General features: G+C 38.2%; 1 long non-coding RNA gene across 1 annotated transcript in view; it reads right to left on the minus strand.

Moving 5' to 3' along the window:
• Positions 1-1,928: 1,928 nt before the first annotated feature.
• The window catches only part of LOC136792132 (uncharacterized), a 95,247-nt gene continuing 76,829 nt past the window's right edge, over positions 1,929-20,346 (minus strand). The window contains exons 3-4 of the long non-coding RNA XR_010835389.1: positions 3,070-3,164; positions 1,929-2,277 (exon numbers count right to left, since the gene is read on the minus strand). This is a non-coding gene — a long non-coding RNA (uncharacterized lncRNA). The remainder of the gene's footprint in view (positions 2,278-3,069; positions 3,165-20,346) is intronic.

The following is a 20,346-nucleotide window of genomic DNA, read 5'->3' on the forward strand; positions in this document are numbered from 1 at the left end:
CATAACAGTAAAGAAGGCAAAAGCTTACCCAGGAACACTCAGTAGAGTGTTCAGGCTCTCTGAAGACAAAAGCTTACCAGGAACACTCAGACTAAGCCCTCTACTTAGTCTCATTGGTAAGAACTGGTTCACATGACCTCTTAGTACAAGGACAGGGAAGGTGAAAGTTTAATGAGACACATTTTTGCCCTAAACAGTATTAAGGATAACCTGTCAAGTAAGTAAAAGGAAACAGATATTGGGTAGGTAACTACCAGTGTCTGCTATACATGCTTAACTCAGCATAGTTTGCAAAATGCAAAAGTTCTAGGACTTCCTTTAGTTCTAATGAAACTGATGCTAATTTCAAGTTAAGTTTATAATATTCTGCTGAACAAAATTCAATACTGTTCAGCAACATTTGATAAAGTCTTACAATTTCTAACTATTTTATCAAGTAATTTTACTTAATTGTCACAACAACTCCATGAGGTAGGAATTAGCATTCCTGTAACTCTAGTCTCTGAAAGAGTATTAGGTCATACGTTCTACTCTGACATAAACAGCAGAAAATAAACCAAAGCCAAATTCCACCTAAAGCCAGAACTCCTATCTGCCTCACAGTCAACATTCTGTTCAACATCTGTTGTACTTTTCGGTATTTCTCAGAGACTGAGGAAAGTCATTTCTTCAATTCTTAGTCTTACATGGAATAGATGGACAAAAAAAGTAGGAAGAAAAGCAAGTTTAACAAACTGGAATAAAATAAAATATTAAGGAAAAATTAGGTTATGATTTTTTTCTAAAATATACCTAAGATAAAAGTGATAAAGTTTCAATTTTCTGAAGCTCATTTATCCAGACTTAATTAAGATTCAGCCCCTTCTTCTTCTGTGGTCTTAGATAAGTTACTTAACCTTTCAGAGTTGCATTTTCTTCTCTGTAAAGTTTTTAATTTTCATATTAATACTTAGTTCTTATAATTATTGAAGAACAAAATAAATCAAGGTTATTACACATCTGACATCATGCCTGGCAATCAATACACAATAATGTGTTTTTTCCTCATTTTCCTTAAAAGAATCAATTTTAGTTATCTGGGAAGTTCATCCCTATGTAGCAACTTATTTTACTAAAATGCCACGTAAGCAAGGTACTCTTGGTGTTAATAGAAATATTTATATAAAACTGTCTATTAAATCCAAAGTCCAAGGTGATGAGGTGATTTGGTCCATTTTATCATGCTTGCCTAAAGCTATTGGAAAGTTGACTGCATGTGAAAGACTGCACAAGAAATAACTTTGGCCTTATACATCAAAAATCACTGTACCTCTGGTTTCTCTTTATATTTTTATTAGCTAAGTCTTGCATCTATCATGCTATAAGTGTGGATGCTCACTAATGGAAATGGTTGCTATCATCTATATTTACAATTGTATTATGGGAAGAGAGAGTGAGGAGAAGTGGCAATTTGGAGGTGAAAATGTTCAAGGTTGGGTCCCATTGTAGGGAGCTCTGGATGCCTTGAAGATTCTACACAATTGAGGAAGAAAGCCACCCAAATAGCGAAAGAAGATGTAAATGGAGGAGAGGTGAAAGTGTGGAAAACATCAACAGAATGTTGGGGAATTTATTGGACAAAACTCCTCCCACATCACTATGTCAAAGATCCATTTTGTTAATTCCCTTTAATTGCAACTTGTCACTTCAGGTATTTATTTGTCCTCATTCAAATCTATTCATATTTCCTAGAATGTCTCATGATGTGTTTAAGCTTTTGATATATGCTAAAAGAAAAAAGATGTTCTGCCAATTTGGGAAAGTTATTTTATTCCTCATGCCTCAAAGTTACAACTGCACCAATAAGAGCACAACTTAAACTCCTTTTATATCTTCTCATTAATTTAAAAACATTGCAGCTACCTCACTACTGTGTGTGGAAGGGGTGGTATAGGGTGTATGTGTGTACGTATGTGTATGATTGAGAAAAAGGACAAATCAGGGACATTGAAACTACATCACCTCATCAATTACCAGCATAAATGTTCAACAGTCCAGTGGTATTTGTAATGGTGTGGGGTTTTTTTGTTTTGTTTTGTTTTGTTTTGCAGTACGCGAGCCTCTCACTGTTGTGGCCTCTCCCATTTCGGAGCACAGGCTCTGGACGCGCGGGCCCAGCGGCCATGGCTCATGGGCCCAGCCACTCCGGGACATGTGGGATCCTCCCAGTCCGGGGCACGAACCCGTATCCCCTGCATCGGCAGGCGGACTCTCAACCACTGTGCCACCAGGGAAGCCCTGTAATGGTGTTTTGAAGTTAAATTAAGTCATTCATTTTAAAGAGAGACTTTATTCACCCAGTGATTTCTTTGTAAACATGGGATTCATTATTTTATTAGTGTTAGCCAGGTTTACAGTTCTCTAGAGTGTGGGTTGGCAAACTATGGTTTTCTTCCATATCTGACCAAATACCTTTTTTTGGTAAATAAAGTTTTACTGGAACACAGCCATACCCATTGTTATATATTATCTGTGGCTGCTTTTACACTACAATGGCAGAGTTGAGTAGTTGCAATAAAAAAATGTATTGCTCAAAATGAAAATATTTACTATCTGGCCCTTCACAGAATAAGGCTACTGACCCTTTCTCTTGACAGGATGTCAGTCAAATTTAATATAGAAGCTGAAGAGGGGATACCTTGGAATATGGAATAAAATATTGACAGTGCAATTTCTACTTATCTTTTCCCTCCAAACAAATGAAAAATTACACTTTACAATTATTTAATTCATGGGTTGACCAGGATACCCCCTGCTTGTCCATGGATTAGATGGTCGCATTTATGGAATGTGGATAAGGTATCTTAAGGAAAAATATTCCACATATGGAATCTTCTTCCACAATCCAGCATCCTTCCTCACTTTTTCACATCCAACCCAGGACAACATGGTACATTTTATATGGGACTAATTAACTAGATTTTAAAATCATATTATCTATCCAAATTAACCCTTATGAAATGGACACTTTAAAATATTCATGCAGAACAGGCAGATCAATATGGTTGAGTAAGAGAAAATGGAACTCACCTTCCCCTTATGAACATATCAAAAATACATCCACCTGTAGAAAAATTCCCATGGACAATTAACTAGAAACTAGCAGGATACTTGTCCAACCAATGCTGAAAGAAAAATACACACATAATCAGGGAAGCAAAGCGATTGGGTTGGGATCTGTACCCCTGGGAGGAAACTAAGAGGACAGGGAAGATTACACACGTGGACATATACCCTGGGGAATAAGTGGGTTGAGCCACAGACTTGGTGTACCAGTCCTGGGGTCCTTCAAGTAGGAGACAAGCCCCCTTGGCTGCTTGAAGAACTGGTGGGAGTGATAGAAAGGCTGGAGAAGCTTAGATTCCCATCATGAGGAGTGTATGGGTGCTGGCTTGCCCCCAGGCAGGACAGAGAGAGGTTTGCCTTAGTGGTTGCACCTCATGGCACTCCCCAGGCCAACCAAGCAAATATCCCAACCCTGCTCACTCCATGCCACAGCTTGGCACTGGATCTAGGGTGGCAGGACCAGTCAAAAGACTTGACCTTGAGATGCAGAACCAACCAAGTCAACTGGGTGGTAGTGCTTACTCAAACAGTACTCCAGACCACACTGCCAGAATTCTCACAATTGCCTCACTGCACTCCGACCCTAAGCCAAAAAACTGCCCAGATCCACTCACTCCACACCACAACACAATGTTAGATCTGAGACAGTCACAACTAGGAAAAAGACACAACTGTTGGTTGCCACTGACAGGAGCAGCAGATGCCTGCACAGACATAGCGTCAAACCTCTGTAAGCACATGAGCCCCACTGGCGTCAGCATGCCCCACCTTTGGGGCAAAGATCCCAGAAGGGACAGAAGGAAAAACACATTTGGAGAGAACAGAACCAGCTCATGCCTGACCCTCAGGGTTTCCACTCCAGCAATGTAGGAGCAAACACTGACCCTGAAAGAGCAGTGATGGACACTGAACAGAGAGGAAGTCCCACCTCACTCCCTGCAAAGGCTCTAGCTTCTCCATCACCAGCCTCATCCAGTACCAAGGTGATACAGCCAGCACACTCTAAATAAAGAGATGACTGGCATCCACATCAAGTCCAGCTCTCCCACTAAAGACATTGGGCACAAGAAAATTGCATAAGGATGTTCCCACATAAGAATACCACTCATAATCACAAGAGGTAACAGCCCAGTCTGTGGCAGGTGGGACAGAATGTGACCTACACATATTGTCTATGCCACAGATCTGTGTGCCCCAGCCTGAGACAGGTGTACACAAGTGCACATGGGGCCTGAGTGCTGGAACATGGGGTTTGGAGAGCAGACCTGAGGAGGGGACTGTAGTTGACTGTGAGGAGACAGCCTGAGGGGACGGGAGTGAGGAGCTCCCCAACCAGGAAAGCTTGTGGAGCAAGCCTGGATTGCCACAGAAGTGAAGCATCATTGTTGAGTGATACACAAAAAGCAGAGCTGCCGTTACAGCCTCTCTCCTCAAGCACTGGTCCCTGCTTCCACTGGCACTCGGGAGGGCTACCACTGGAGCCAACTCGAGTGTCCCTGCCATTGCCTACTCTTACCGCCCCCCACGTGGGTGATCCACTTACCCGAAGCACTACCTGATGGGCTCTTGCATTCCAATTGCTACCCCAGCACCCTCCCACCTGGGTGGCGCAATTGCCCTGATCACCACCTCGGCTCCTTCCTGCCTGATGGGCTTGTATGCTCTGGCAACCTCTGGAACAGACTCAGGTGAGAGGAACAGGCAGAGGTGGGGCTGAAACCACAGCTGAGCCTCAGGGGCCCTGTGACTAAGGAAAAAGAGCTGAAACCTCTCCTCGCAGCTGTGCAAATTGGGGAGTTACACCTCCACTGACAACTTCTTAAATTCAGCAACTGCAAAACATGAAAGGACAACAAGTGCTCTTGCAATTGGGATGGATCTGGCTTTAGCAGCTGTGGAGTTTGTGGGCATGTACACACTGGGGTTGGGCCAGGCCAGAGTATGAGCTGCCTCCATAGCTCCCATAGTGGGTTCAAGTGCACAACTACTGCAGTCCTGGGACCTGACCTCAGTGAATCTGCAACAAGGGCCTGGTGGACCAATGCCTGAGAGTCACCAGGGCCAATTGCCTGAACACCCATAGTTAAGGTGGGAACAAGAGCATTGCCAACAACAGTGAATTTTGTGAGCCCACACAATGGACCAAAGGGGACATAACAGAGCACATTCACAGGTGCACATATCCTGAGGAGGACTACTCAGTGGCTTCTCTCCCAGTAGGAGTGCTCCTATCTGACCAACCTTACACCACTAAGCAACAGATCTCAGAGCCTCTACTGCAACAACTCAAGAATAGGCCCTGTCCCTAACAGGACAGTTACAACTACAGAGCAAAGGGGAATCCCTGCTCAAAAGCTAAGGCAGGATCCGGTCACCACAACACCAATCAAGTCCCCTATTGGAGAGAGTATGTGCTCTAGAGTGGGAGCTCGCACCTCTCCCTTCTTTAATCGAAGAATAAAACTTTCTTTTGCTCCTGAACCAAACACCTTCTCATTCTATTGGCTCCAGTGAACAAGGCAGGAGGACACTTGTTGGGGACAACTCAAAAAGCTCTGCAAAAGTGACTAGAATAAGGAACTCTTAGAGCTGGAAGATTGAGTACTCTTTCTTCCTGTCCTACAAAACCAGCAGGAAGGTGAAGGAAGTGAAGCTCCCAAAATTCAAGTAATTTGACCAAGGACACCCAGGTCAGAAGTGGACAAACCAGATTTGATGCTGCCTTTCTGCCACCAAGTCAAGAACCCTTTTATAATACCAGTACATAATTCAGTGACTTTAAGAATATTCAAGAGAGAGACCTTCAAGGTGGCAGAAGAGTAAGACATGGAGATCACCTTCCTCCCCACATATACAACAGAAATATTTCTACATGTGAAACAACTCCTACAGAACACATACTGAACACAAGTAGAAGACCTCACACTTCCCAAAAGGCAAGAAACTCTACACTTACCTGGGTAGAACAAAAGAAAAAAGAAAAAACAGAGATAAAATAATAAGTACGGGACCTGCACCACTGGGAGGGAGCTGTGAAGGACAAAAAGTTTCCACACATTAGGAAACCCCTTCACTGGCAGAGATGGGGGGTGGCAGGGGGGAATCTTCAGAGCCATGGAGGAGAGTGCAGTAACAAAGGTGCAGAGGGCTAAGCAGAAAGATTCCTGCAGAGAGGATTGGTACTGACCAGCACTCACCAGCCTGAGAGGCTTCTCTGCTCACTCATCAGCTGGGACGGTTTGGGGCTGGGAGCTGGGACTTAGGCTTCAGAGGTCAGATCCCAGAGAGAGGACTGGGGTTGTCTGCATGAACACAGCCTGGAGGGGTCTAGTGTGCCACAGCTAGCCAGGAGGGAGTTGGGGAAAATATCTGGACCTGCCTAAGAGGCAAGACACAATTGTTTTGGGGTGCATGAGGAGAGGGGATTCAGAGCACTGCCTAAACAAGCTATAGAGACAGCCATGAGCTGGTGCTATCAGTGTGGACACCAGAGATGGGCATGAAATGCTAAGGCTGCTGCTGCAGCCACCAAGAAGCCTGTGTACAAGCACAGGTCACTATCCACACATCCCTTCCCAGGAGTCTCTGCAGCCTGCCACTGCCAGGGTCCCAAGATCCAGGGACAAATTCTCCAGGACAACACAGGGCGAGCATCAGACTGTTGCAATGACACACTGGCCTCTGCCACCCCAGGTTCACCCCGCATTATGTACCCCTCCCTCCCCCAGCCTGAGTGAGCCAGATCTCCCTAATCAGCTGCTCCTTTAACCCCCTCATGTTTGAGCAAAGAACAGATGCCCTCAGGCGACCTACAGGCACAGGTGGGGCTAAATCCAGAGCTGAACCCCAGGACCTGTGTGAACAAAGAAGAGAAAGGGAAATCTCTCCCAGCAGCCTCAGGAGCAGCGGATTAAATCTCCACAATCAACTTGATGTACCCTGCGTCTGTGGAATACCTGAATAGACAATGAATCATCCCAAAATTGAGGTGGTGGACTTTGGGAGCAATGATATATGTGGTTTTTTTTCATTTTTGTCTTTCGTGAGTGTATTTGTGTATGCTTCTTTGTGTGATTTTGCTGTATAGCTTTGCTTTTACCAATTGTTTAGGGTTCTGTCTGTCTGTTTTTGTGTTTGCTTGTTTGTTTGTTTTTTAGTATAGATTTTAGCACTTGTTATCATTGGTGGATTTGTTTTTTGGTTTGGTTGCTGTCTTCTTTCTTTCATCTGTTTTTTTTCTTACTTTTAAATTTTTTTATTTTTCATAATCATTTTTATTTTAATAACTTTATTTTATTTTTTCTTTCTTTATTTTTTTCCTCCCTTTTCTGAGCCATGTGGCTGACAGAGTCTTCGTGCTCTGTCTGGGTGTCAGGCCTGTGTCACTGAGGAGAGAGAGCCGAGTTCAGTATATTAGTCTACCAGAAAACTCCCATCTCCACATAATATCAAGCAGCAAAAACTCTCTCAAACATCTCCACCTCAAGGCTAAGACCCAGCTCCACTCAATGACCAGCATGTTACAGTACTGGACACCCAATGCCAAACAACTAGAAAGACAGGAACATAACCCCACCTATTAGAATAAAGGCGGCCTAAAATCATAATAAGGTCACAGACACCTGAAAACACGTCACTGTATGCGGTCCCACCCATCAGAAAGACAAGATCCAGCCTCACCCATCAGAACACAGACACTAGTCCACTCCACCAGGAAGCCTACCTAACCCACTGAACAAAACCTAGCTACTGGGGGCAGACACCAAAAACAACAGGAACTACAAACCTGCAGCCTGTGAAAAAGAGACCCCAAAAACAGTAAGTTATGCAAAAGGGGAAGACAGAGAAACACACAGAAGATGAAGGAGCAAGGTAAAAACCCACCAGAGCAAAGAAAAATGAAGTGGAAATAAGCAGTCTACCTGAAAAAGAATTCAGAGTAATGATAGTAAAGATGATCCAAAATCGTGCAAATAGAATTAAGAAAATACAAAAAAAAGTCTAACAAGGACCTAGAAGAACTAAAGAGCAAACAAACAATGATGAACAACACAGTAAACGAAATTTAAAATTCTCTAGAAGGAATCAATAGCAGATAACTGAGGCAGAAGAACGGTTAAGTGACCTGGAATATAAAAGAGTGGAAATAACTACTGCGGAGAAGAATAAAGAAAAAGGAATGAAAGCATTAATGACAGTCTTAGCAACCTATGGGACAACATTAAACATGCCAACATTCTAATTATAAGGGTCCCAGAAGAAGAAGAGAAAAAGAAACAGACTGATAAAATATTTGAAGAGATTATAGTTGAAAACTTCTGTAATATGGGAAAAGAAATAGTCAATCAAGTCCAGGAAGCTCACAGAGTCCCATATAGGATAAACCCAAGGAGAAACACGCCAAGACACATAATAATCAAACTATCAAAAATTAAATACAAAGACAAAACATTAAAAGCAGCAAGGGAAAAACAACAAATAACATACTAGGGAACTCCCATAAGGTTAACAGATCTTTCAGCTGAAACTGCAAGCCAGAAGGGAGTGACAGGACATATTTAAAGTGATGAAGGGAAAAAACCTACAACCAAGATTACTCTACCCAGCAAGGATCTCATTCAGATTTGATGGAGAAATTAAAACCTTTACAGACAAGCAAAAGCTAAGAGAATTCAGCACCACCAAACCAGCTTTACAAAAAATGTTAAAGGAACTTCTCTAGGTAGGAAACACAAGAGAAGGAAAGGACCTACAATAACAAACCTAAAACAATTAAGAAAATGGTAATAGACACATACATATCGATAATTACCTTAAATGTAAATGGATTAAATGCTACAACCAAAAGACATTGACTGAATGGATACAAAACAAAACCCATATATATGCTATCTAAAAGATACCCACTTCAGACCTACATACAGACTGAAAATGAGGGAATGGAAAATGTTATTCCATGCAAATGGAAATCAAAAAAACCTGCAGTACTAATTCTCATATCAGACAAAATAGACTTTAAAATAAAGACTATTACAAGAGACAAAAAAGGATACTATGTAAGGATCAAGGGATCATTTCAAGGGGAAGATATAACTATTTTAAATATTTATGCACCCAACATAGGAGCACCTCACTACATAAGGCAAATACTAACAGCCATAAAAGGAGAAATGGACAGTAACACAAATATAGTAGGGAACTTTTACATCCCATTTTCACCAATGAACAGATCATCCAAAATTAAAATAAATAAGGAAACACAAGCTTCAAATGATACATTAAACAATATTGACTTAATTGATATTTATAGGACATTCATTCCACAAACAGCAGATTAAACGTTCTTCTCAAGGGCTCATGAATATTCTCCAGGAGAGATATATGGGGTCACAAATCAAGCCTTGGTAAATTTAAGAAAATTCAAATTATATCAAGTATCTTTTCTTACCACAACACTATGAGACTAGATATCAATTACAGGAAAAAAATATGTAAAAAATAAAAACACATGGAGGTTAAACAATGCACTACTAAATAACCAAGAGATCACTGAAGAAATGAAAGAAGAAATAAAGAAGAAACCTAGAAACAAAAAACAATGCAAACACGACGACCCAAAATCTATGGGATGCAGCAAAAGCAGTTTAAATAGAGAAGTTTATAGCAATACAGTCCTACCTAAAGAAACAAAACACATCAAATAAACAACCTAACCTTACACCTAAAGCAATTATAGAAAGAAGAACAACAACAACAACAACAAAAAAAAAAAAAAGAGAGCAAAAGGGAAGAAATCATAAAAATCAGTTCAGAAAAAAATGAAAAAGGAATAAAGAACTAATAACAAAGATCAATAAAACTAAAAGCTGCTTTTTGAGAAGATAAACAAAATTGATAAACCATTAGCCAGATTCATCATGAAAAAAAGGGGGAAGACTCAAATCAATAGAATTACAAATGAAAGAGAAGAAGTAACAACTGACACTGCAGAAAGTTAAAGGATCATGAAAGATTACTAAAAGGAACTATATGCCCAAAAAATGGACAACCTGAAAGAAATGGACAAAATCATAGAAAAGCTCAACCTTCTGAGAGTGACCAAGGAAGAAATAGAAAATATAAACAGATCAATCACAAGCACTGAAATTGAGACTGTCATTAAAAATCTATGAACAAACAAAAACTCAGGGCCAGAAGGCTTCACAGGCAAATTCTATCAAACATTTATAGAAAAACTAACACCTACCTTTCTCAAACTCTTTCAAAATATAGCAGAGGGAGGAATATTCCCAAACTTATTATTTGAAGCCACCATCACCCTGATACCAAAACCAGACAAAGATATCACCAAGAAAGAAAACTACAGTCCAATATCCTTGATGAACATAGATGCAAATATCCACAACAAAATATTAGCAAACAGAATCCAACAGCACATTAAAAGGATCATATACCATGATCAAGTGGGGTTTACCCCAGGAATGCAAGGATTCTTCAATAAATGCAAATCAATCAATGTGATATGCAATATTAACAAATTGAAGGATAAAAATCATATGATCATCTCAATAGATGCAGAAAAAACTTTCAACAGGCATTTATGAACAAAACTCTCCAGAAAGTAGGCATAGAGGGAACTTTCCTCAACATAATAAAGGTAATATATGAGAAACCTACAGGCAACATCAACCTCAATGGTGAAAAACTGAAACCACTTCCACTAAGATGAGGAACAATACAAGGTTGCCCACTCTCACCACTATTATTCAACATAGTTTTGGAAGTTTTAGCCACAGAAATGAGAGAATAAAAAGAAATAAAAGGAATCCAAATTGGAAAAGAAGAAGTAAATTTTTCACTATTTGAAAATGACATGATACTATACATAGAGAATCCTAAAGATGCTACCAGAAAACTACTAGAAATAATCTATGAATTTGGTAAAGTAGCAGGATACAAAATTAATGCACAGAAATCTCTTGTATTTCTATATACTAAGGATGAAAAATATGAAAGAGAAATTAAGGAAACACTCCCTTTTACCATTGCAACAAAAATAATAAAATACTTAGGAATAAACTTACTTAAGGAGACAAAAGACTTGTATGGAGAAAACTATAAGACACTGATGAAAAAATTAAAGACAATACAAACAGATGGAGAGGTATACCACGTTCTTGGATTGGAAGAATCAACATTGTAAAAATGACTATACTAGCCAAAGCAATCTATATATTCAGTGAAATCCTTGTCAAACTACCAATGGCATTTTTCACAGAACTAGAACAAAAAATTTCACTATTTGTATGGAAACACAAAAGACCCTGAATAGCCAAAGCAATCTTCAGAAAGGAAAACAGAGCTGGAGGAATCAGTCTCCTTGACTTCAGTTTATACTACAAAGTTACATTAATCAAGACAGTATCGTACTGGTACAAAAACAGAAATATAGTTCAATGTAACAGGTTAGAAATCCCAGAGATAAACCCATGCACATATGGGCTCCTTATCTTTGATAAAGGGGGCAAGGATATGCAATGGAGAAAAGACATCTTCTTCAATAACTGGTGCTGGTAAAACTGGACAGGTACATATAAAAGTATGAAATTAGAACACTCCCTAACACCATACACAAAAATAAACTCAAAATGGGTTAACGACCTAAATCTAAGGCCAGACACTATCAAACTCTTAGAGGAAAACATAGGCAGAACACTCTATGACATACATCACAGCAAGATCCTTTTTGACCCATCTCCTAGAGAAATAGAAAGAAAAAGAAAAATAAACAAATGGGACCTAATGAAACTTAAAAGCTTTTTTGCAGCAAAGGAAACCATAAACAAGACCAAAAGACAACCCTCAGAAAGGGAGGAAATTTTTGCAAATGAAGCAACTGACAAAGGATTAATCTCCAGAATTTACAAGCAGCTCATGCACCTCAATTTCAAAAAAACAAACAACACAATCCAGAAATGGGCAGAAGACCAAAATGGACATTTCTCCACAGAAGATATGCAGATTGCCACACACACATGGAATAATGCTCAACATCATTAATCAGTAGAAAAATGCAAATCAAAAGTACAATAAGGTATCACCTCATACCTGTCACAATGGCCATCATCAAAAAATCTTCAAACATAAATGCTGGAGAGGGTGTGGAGAAAAGGGAACCCTCTTGTACTATTGGTGGGAATGTAAATTGATACAGCCACTATGGAGAACAGTATGGGAGTTTCTTAAAAGAGTAAAAATAGAACTACCATATGACCCAGCAATCCCACTACTGGGCATATACCCTGAGAAAACCATAATTCAAAAAGAGTCATGTACCACAATGTTCATTGAAGCTCTATTTACAATAGCCAGGACATGGTAGCATCCTAAGTGTCCAGTGACAGATAAATGGATAAAGAAGATGTGGCACATATATGCAATGGAATATTACTCAGCCATAGAAGGAAATGAAATTGAGTTATTTGTAGGGAGGTGGATGGACCTAGAGTCTGTCATACAGAGTGAAGTTAGTCAGAAAGAGAAAAACAAATACCATATGCTAACATATATATATGGAATCCAAAAAAAAAAATGGTTATGATAAACCTAGGGACAGGACAGGAAAAAGACGTAGACCTAGAGAATGTACTTGAGGACATGGGGAGGGGGAATGGTAAACTGGGACAAAGTGAGAGATTGGCATGGACATATATACATTACAAAATGTAAAAGTGATAGCTAGTGGGAAGCAGTCTCATAGCACAGGGAGATCAGCTTGGTGCTTTGTGACGCCCTAGATGGGTAGGATAGGGAAGGTGGGAGGGAGACACAAGAGGAAGGCAATATGGAGATATATGTATATGTATAGCTGATTCACTTTGTTATAAAGCAGAAACTAACACACCATTGTAAAGAAATTACACTCCCATAAAGATGTTTAAAAAGAAATCCCCCTCTCCAGGGGATAATGAAACAAGCTTCTGGACCAACCTTACCCACCAGTGGGAAGGTACCAGAAGCAGGAGTAACTACATGCCTCAGCCTGCAGAAAGGAGACCACAAATATAGTAAGGTAGACAAAATGAGACAACAAAAAAATATGTTGCAGACAAAGGAGCAAAATAAAAACCTACAAGAACAATTAATGAAGAGAAGCTAGGCAATCTACCTGAAAAATAATTCAGAGAAATGATAGTAAGGATGATCCAAGATCTAAAAAAAACAAAAACAAAAAACAAAATGGGGGCACAGATCAAGAACATATAAGAAATGTTTAACAAAAGCCTAGAAGAACTAAAGAACAAACAAACAGAGATGAAAAACACAGTAACAAAAATGAAAAATGCACTAGAAGGAATTATTTGCAGAATAACTGTGGCAGAAGAATGGATGAGTGACCTGAAAGACAGAATGGTGGAAAAATCTCCCATGGAAATGAATAAGGAAAAAAGAATTAAGGAAATGAGGACAGTCTCAGAGAGTTCTGGGACAACACTAAATGCACCAACATTTGAATTGTAGGAGTCCCAGAAGAAGAAAAAAAGGAAGAGCCTGAGAAAATATCTGAAAAGATTATAGTCAAAAACTTTCCTAACATGGAAAAGGAAATTGACGCCCAAGTCCAGGAAGTGCAGAGAGTCTCATACAGGATAAAGCAAAGGAGGAATACACTGAGACACATATTAGTCAAACCAACAAAAATTAAATACAAAGAAAAAATATTAAAATCAACAAGGGAAAAGCAACAAATAACATACAAGGGAAACCTCATAAGATTAACAGCTGATTTTTCAGCATAAAATTTGCAGTCCAGAAGGGAGTGGTAAGGTATATTTAAGTGATGAAAGGGAAAAACCTACAACCAAGAATACTCTACCCAGCAAGGCTCTTACTCAGATTCAATGGAGAAATCAAAACTTTACAAACAAGTAAAGGTTAAGAGAATTCAGCACCACCAAACAAGCTTTACAGCCAATACTAAAGGAACTTCTCTAGGCAGGAAACACAAAAGTAGAGAAAAAAAAAGTAAGAGAAGAAAAAAGACCTAAAAAATAAACCAAAAACACTTAAGAAAATGGCAATAGGAACATACATATTGATAATTAATTTAAATGCAAATGGATGAAAGGCACCAACCAAAAGACACAGACTGGCTGAATGAATACAAAACACAACCCATATTTATACTGTCTACAAGAGATCCACTTTAGACTTAGGGAAACATACAGACTGAAAGTGAGGGGATGGAAAAAGATGTTCCATGCAAATGGAAATCAAAAGAAACCTGTAGTATCAATACTAATGTCAGACAAAAGAGACTTTAAAATAAAGACAGTCACAAGAGACAAGGAAGGACACTACATAATGATCAAGGGATCAATCCAAAAAGAATATATAACAATTGTAAATATTTATGCACCCAATATAGGAACACCTCAATACATAAGGTAAATGCTAACAGCCATAAAGCGTGAAATTGACAGTAAAACAGTAATACTGGGGGACTTTAACACTCCACTTACACCAATGGATAGATCATCCAGACAGAAAATTAATAAGGAAACACAAGCCTTAAGTGATACATTAGACCAGGTAGACCTGATTGATATCTATAGTACATTCCATCCAAAAGCAGTAGAATACATTTTCTTCTCAAGTGCATATGGAACATTCTCTAGGATATATCACACCTTGGGTCACAAATCAAGCCTTCGTAAATTCCAGAAATTGAAAATCATATCAAGCATCTTTTCCAACCATAACACTATAAGATTAGAAATCAATTACAAGAAAAAACTGTAAAAAACACAAACACATGGAGACTAAACAATACGTTACTAAATAACCAATGGATCACTGAAGAAATCAAAGAAGAAATTTTAAAAATACGTAGAGACAAATGACAATGAAAACACAAGGATCCATACCTATGGGACACAGCAAAAGCAGTTCTAAGAAGGAAGTTTATAGCAATGCAATCGTACCTCAAGAAACCAGAAAAATCTCAAATAAACAACCTAACCTTACACCTAAAGCAACTAGAGAAAGGAGACAAACAGAACCCAAATTTAGTCAAATGAAAGAAATCATAAGAATTAGAGCAGAAATAAATGAAATGAAATTGAAGAAAACAAAAGCAAAGATCGATGAAACTAAAAGCTGGTTCTTTCAGATAAACAAAATTGATAAAACTTTAGCAAGACTCATCAAGAAAATAAAAAAGGAGAGGACTCAAATCAATAAAATTAGAAGTGAAAGAGAAGTTACAACTGATGCTGCAGAAATATAAAGTACCATAGAAGACCACTGCAAGCAACTATACACCAACAAAATGGACAACCTAGAAAAAATGAATAAATTCTTAGAAAGGTAAAACCTTCCAATACTGAGCCAGGAAGAAATAGAAAATATGAACAGACAAATCACAAGTACTGAAATTTAAACTGTGATTTAAAAACTCCCAACAGGATCAACAACAACAAAATGATCCTAATAAAAATACAATTAACCAAGAAGTTTAACACCTGATTAAGAAATAAGTAATAAATATTGGGCTTTAAGAAAGTGAAACTAGCTTTATGTAAATGGTATAAGAACAGGTGGAATACACACTAATATATATAAAATAGATAACTAAGAAGGATCTACTCTATAGCACAGGGATCTCATTACAATACACTGTAATGACCTAAGTGGGAAAAGAATCTAAAAAAGAGTGCATATATGTATATGTATATGTATAACTGAATCACTTTGCTGTAAACAGAAACTAACACAACTTTATAAATCAACTATACCCGAATAAAAATGTAAATAAAAAACCCCTGCAAACAAAAGTCCAGAACCAGATGGCTTCACTGGCAAATTCTGTCAAACATTGAGGGAAGAGTTAACACTTACCCTTCTGAAAGTCTTCAAAAGAAATTGTAGAGTGAGGAACACACTCAAGCTCATTCTACAAGGCCACCATCACCCTTATATTAAAACCAAAGATATCAGAAAAAAGGAAAATTACAGGCCAATATCACTGATGAACATAGACAAAAAAGTTCTCAACAAAATATTAGCAAACTGAATTCAACAAAACATTATACAGATCATACACCATGATCAAGTGGGATTTATCCCAGGGATGCAAGGATTTTTAATATATGCAAATCAATCAATGTGATATACCACATCAACAAATTGAAGAATAAAAATCATATGACCATCTCAATAGATGCAGAAAAAGCTTTTGACAAAATTCAACACCATTTATGATACAATTTCTACAAATTCTCCAGAAAGTGGGCACAGAAGGAACCTACTTCAACATAATAAAAGCCATATACAACAACCCCACAGTCAACATCATTCTCAATGGTGAAAAACTGAAAGCATTTCCTCTAAGATCAGGAACAAAACAAGGATATCCACACTCACCACTTTTATTCAACGTAATTTTGGAAGTCCTATCCATGGCAATCAGAGAAGAAAAAGAAATAAAAAGAATCCAACTTGGAAAAGAGGAATTAAAAGTGTTATTGTTTGCAGATGACATGATGCTATACAGAGAAAACACTAAAGATGCCACCAGAAAACTACTGGAGCTATTCAATTAATTTGGTAAAATTTCAGGATACAAAATTAATACACAGATATCTCTTGCATTCTTTTTTTTTTAACATCTTTATTTGAGTATAACTGTTTTACAGTAGTGTGTTAGTTTCTCCTTTACAACAAAGTGAATCAGTTATACATATACATATGTTCCCATAACTCTTCCCTCTTTTGTCACCCTCCCTCCCACCTTCCCTATCCCACCCCTCTAGGTGGTCACAAAGCACAGAGGTGAACTCCCTGTGCTATGCTGCAGCTCCTCACTAGCTATCTAATTTACATTTGGTAGTGTGTATATGTCCCTGCCACTCTCTCACATCGTCACAGCTTACCCTTCCCCCTCCCCATATCCTCAAATCCATGCTCTAGTAGGTCTGTGTTTTATTCCCATCCTACCACTAATCTCTTCGTGACATTTTTTTTTAGATTCCACACATATATATGGAATCTAAAAAAAAAATGTCATGAAGAGATTAGTGGTAGGATGGGAATAAAACACAGATCTCTTGCATTCTTATACACTAAAAACAAAAGGTCAGGAAAAGAAACCAAGGAAACAATCCCATTTACCATCACATCAAAAATAATAAAATGCCTAGGAATAAACCTAACTAAAGAGGGAAAAGACTTGTCCTCAGAAAACTATAAGATACTACTGAAAGAAATAAAAGATGAGCAAAGAGTTGGAGATCTACCATGTTCTTGGATTAGAAGTATCAATATTGTCAAAATGACTATACTACCCAAAGCAATCTGCAGATTCAATGAAATCCCTATCAAATTGCCAATGACATTTTTCACAGAATTAGAACAAAATATTTTACAGTTTGTATGGAGACACAAAGGCCTCAAATAGACAAAGCTATCTTTTCTTTTATTCACAAGATTGCCTTTCTTTCTTTCTTTCCTTTCTTTCTTTCTTTCTTTCTTTCTTTCTTTCTTTCTTTCTTTCTTTCTTTCTTTCTTTCTTTCTTTCTTTCTTTCTTTCTTTCAACACCTTTATTGGAGTATAATTGCTTTACAATGGTATGTCAGTTTCTGCTTTATAACAAAGTGAATCAGCTATACATGTACATATATCCCCATATCTCCTCCCTCTTGCATCTCCCTCACACCCTCCCTATCTCACCCCTGTAGATGGACACAAAGCATCAAGCTGATCTCCCTGTCCTATGCAACTGCTTCCCACTAGCTATCTATTTTACATTTGGTAGTGTTTATATGTCCATGCCACTCTCTCACTTCATCCCAGCTTACACTTCCCACTGCCCGTGTCCTCAAGTCCATTCTCTACATCTGCACCCTTATTCCTGTCCTGCCCCTAGGTTCTTCACAACCTTCTTTTTTTTTTAATTACATATATATGTGTTAGCATATGGTATTTTCTTTTCTCTTTCTGACATACTTCACTCTGTATGACAGATTCTATGTCCATCCACCTCACTACAAATAACTCAATTTAGTTGCATTTTATGGCTGAATAATATTCCATTATATATATGAGCCACATCTTCTTTATCCATTCATCTGTCAATGGACACTTAGGTTGCTTCCATGTCCTGGTTACTGTAAATAGTGCTGCAATGAACACTATGGTATATGTCTCTTTTTGAATTATGGTTTTCTCAGGGTATATGCCCAGTAGTGGGATTGCTGGGTCATATGGTAGTTCTATTTGTAGTTTTTAAAGGAACCTCCATATTGTTCTCCATAGTGGCTGTATCAATTTACATTCCCACCAAGAGTGCAAGAAGCTTCTCTTTTCTCCACACCCTCTCCAGGATTTATTGTTTGTAGATTTTTTGATGATGGCCATTCTGACTGGTGTGAGCTGACACCTCATTGTAGTTTTGATTTGCATTCCTCTAATGATTAGTGATGTTGAGCGTCCTTTCATGTGCTTGTTGGCAATCTGTATATCTTCTTTGGAGAAATGTCTATTTAGGTCTTCTGCCCATTCTTGAATTGGGTTGTTTGGTTTTTTGACCTTGAGCTGCTTGTAAATTTTGGAGATTAATCCTTTGTCAGATGCTTCATTTGAAAATATTTTCTCCTGTTTCGATGAATGGATAAGGAAGATGTGGCACATATATACAATGGAATATTACTGAGCCATAAAAAGAAATGAAACTGAGTTATTTGTAATGAAGTGGATAGACCTGGAATCTGTCATACAGAGTGAAGTAAGTCAGAATGATAAAAACAAATACCGTATGCTAACACATATATATGGAATCTAAAAAAAAAAAAAAATGTCATGAAGAGATTAGTGGTAGGATGGGAATAAAACACAGACCTACTAGAGCATGGACTTGAGGATATGGGGAGGGGGAAGGGTAAGCTGTGACGATGTGAGAGAGTGGCAGGGACATATACACACTACCAAATGTAAACTAGATAGCTAGTGGGAAGCTGCAGCATAGCACAGGGAGTTCACCTCTGTGCTTTGTGGCCACCTAGAGGGGTGGGATAGGGAGGGTGGGAGGGAGGGTGACACAAGAGGGAAGAGTTATGGGAACATATGTATATGTATAACTGATTCACTTAGTTGTAAAGGAGAAACTAACACACTATTGTAAAACAGTTATACTCAAATAAAGATGTTAAAAAAAATATTTTCTCCTGTTTTGAAGGTTGTCTTTTCATCTTGTTTATGTTTTCCTCTGCTGTGCAAAAGCTTTTACGTTTCACTAGGTCCCATTTGTTTATTTTTGTTTTTATTTCCATTTCTCTAGGACATGGCTCAAAACGGATCTTGCTGTTATTTATGTCATAGAGTGTTCTTCCTATGTTTTCCTCTAAGAGTTTTATAGTGTCTGGCCTTACATTTAGGCTTTTAATCCCAAAGCAATCTTAAGAAAGAAAAATGGAGCTAGAGTAATCAGACTCCCTGACTTTAGACTATACTACAAATCTGCAGTATGGTACTGAGATAAAAACAGAAATATAAATAAATGGAACAGGATGGAAAGTCCAGAGATAAACCCACACACCTATGGTCACCTAGTCTATGACAAAGGAGGCAAGACTATCCATGGAGAAATGATGTTCTCTTCAATAACTGGTCCTGGGAAAACTGGATAGTTAAGTGTAAACAGATGAAATTAGAAAGCTCCCTTATACCATACACAAAATAAACTCAAAATGGATTAAAGACCTAAATGTAAGGCCTGATACTATAAAACTCTTAGAGGAAAACATAGGCACAACACTCTTTGACTTAAATCACATAAAGATCTTTTTCAATCCACTCTCTAGAGTAATGAAAATAAAAACAAAAATAAACAAATGGGACCTAATTAAACTTAAAATCTTTTGCATAGCAAAGGAAGAATAAACAAAATGAAAAGACAATCCTCAGAATTGAGAAAATATTTGCAAATGAAGCAACCAACAAGGGATTTATCTCCAAAATTTACAAGCCACTCATGAAGCTCAATATCAAAGAAACAAACAACCCAATCCAAAAAAATGGGCAAAAGAACTAAATAGACATTTCTCCAAAGAAGATATACAGATTGACAACAAGCACATGAAAGGATGCTCAACATCACTAATCATTAGAGGAATGCAAATCAAAACTGCAATGAGGTGTCAGCTCACACCAGTCAGAATGGCCATCATCAAAATATCTACAAA

The sequence above is a fragment of the Kogia breviceps genome, chromosome 11, assembly GCF_026419965.1.
Source record: "Kogia breviceps isolate mKogBre1 chromosome 11, mKogBre1 haplotype 1, whole genome shotgun sequence".
Lineage (NCBI taxonomy): Eukaryota > Metazoa > Chordata > Mammalia > Artiodactyla > Physeteridae > Kogia > Kogia breviceps.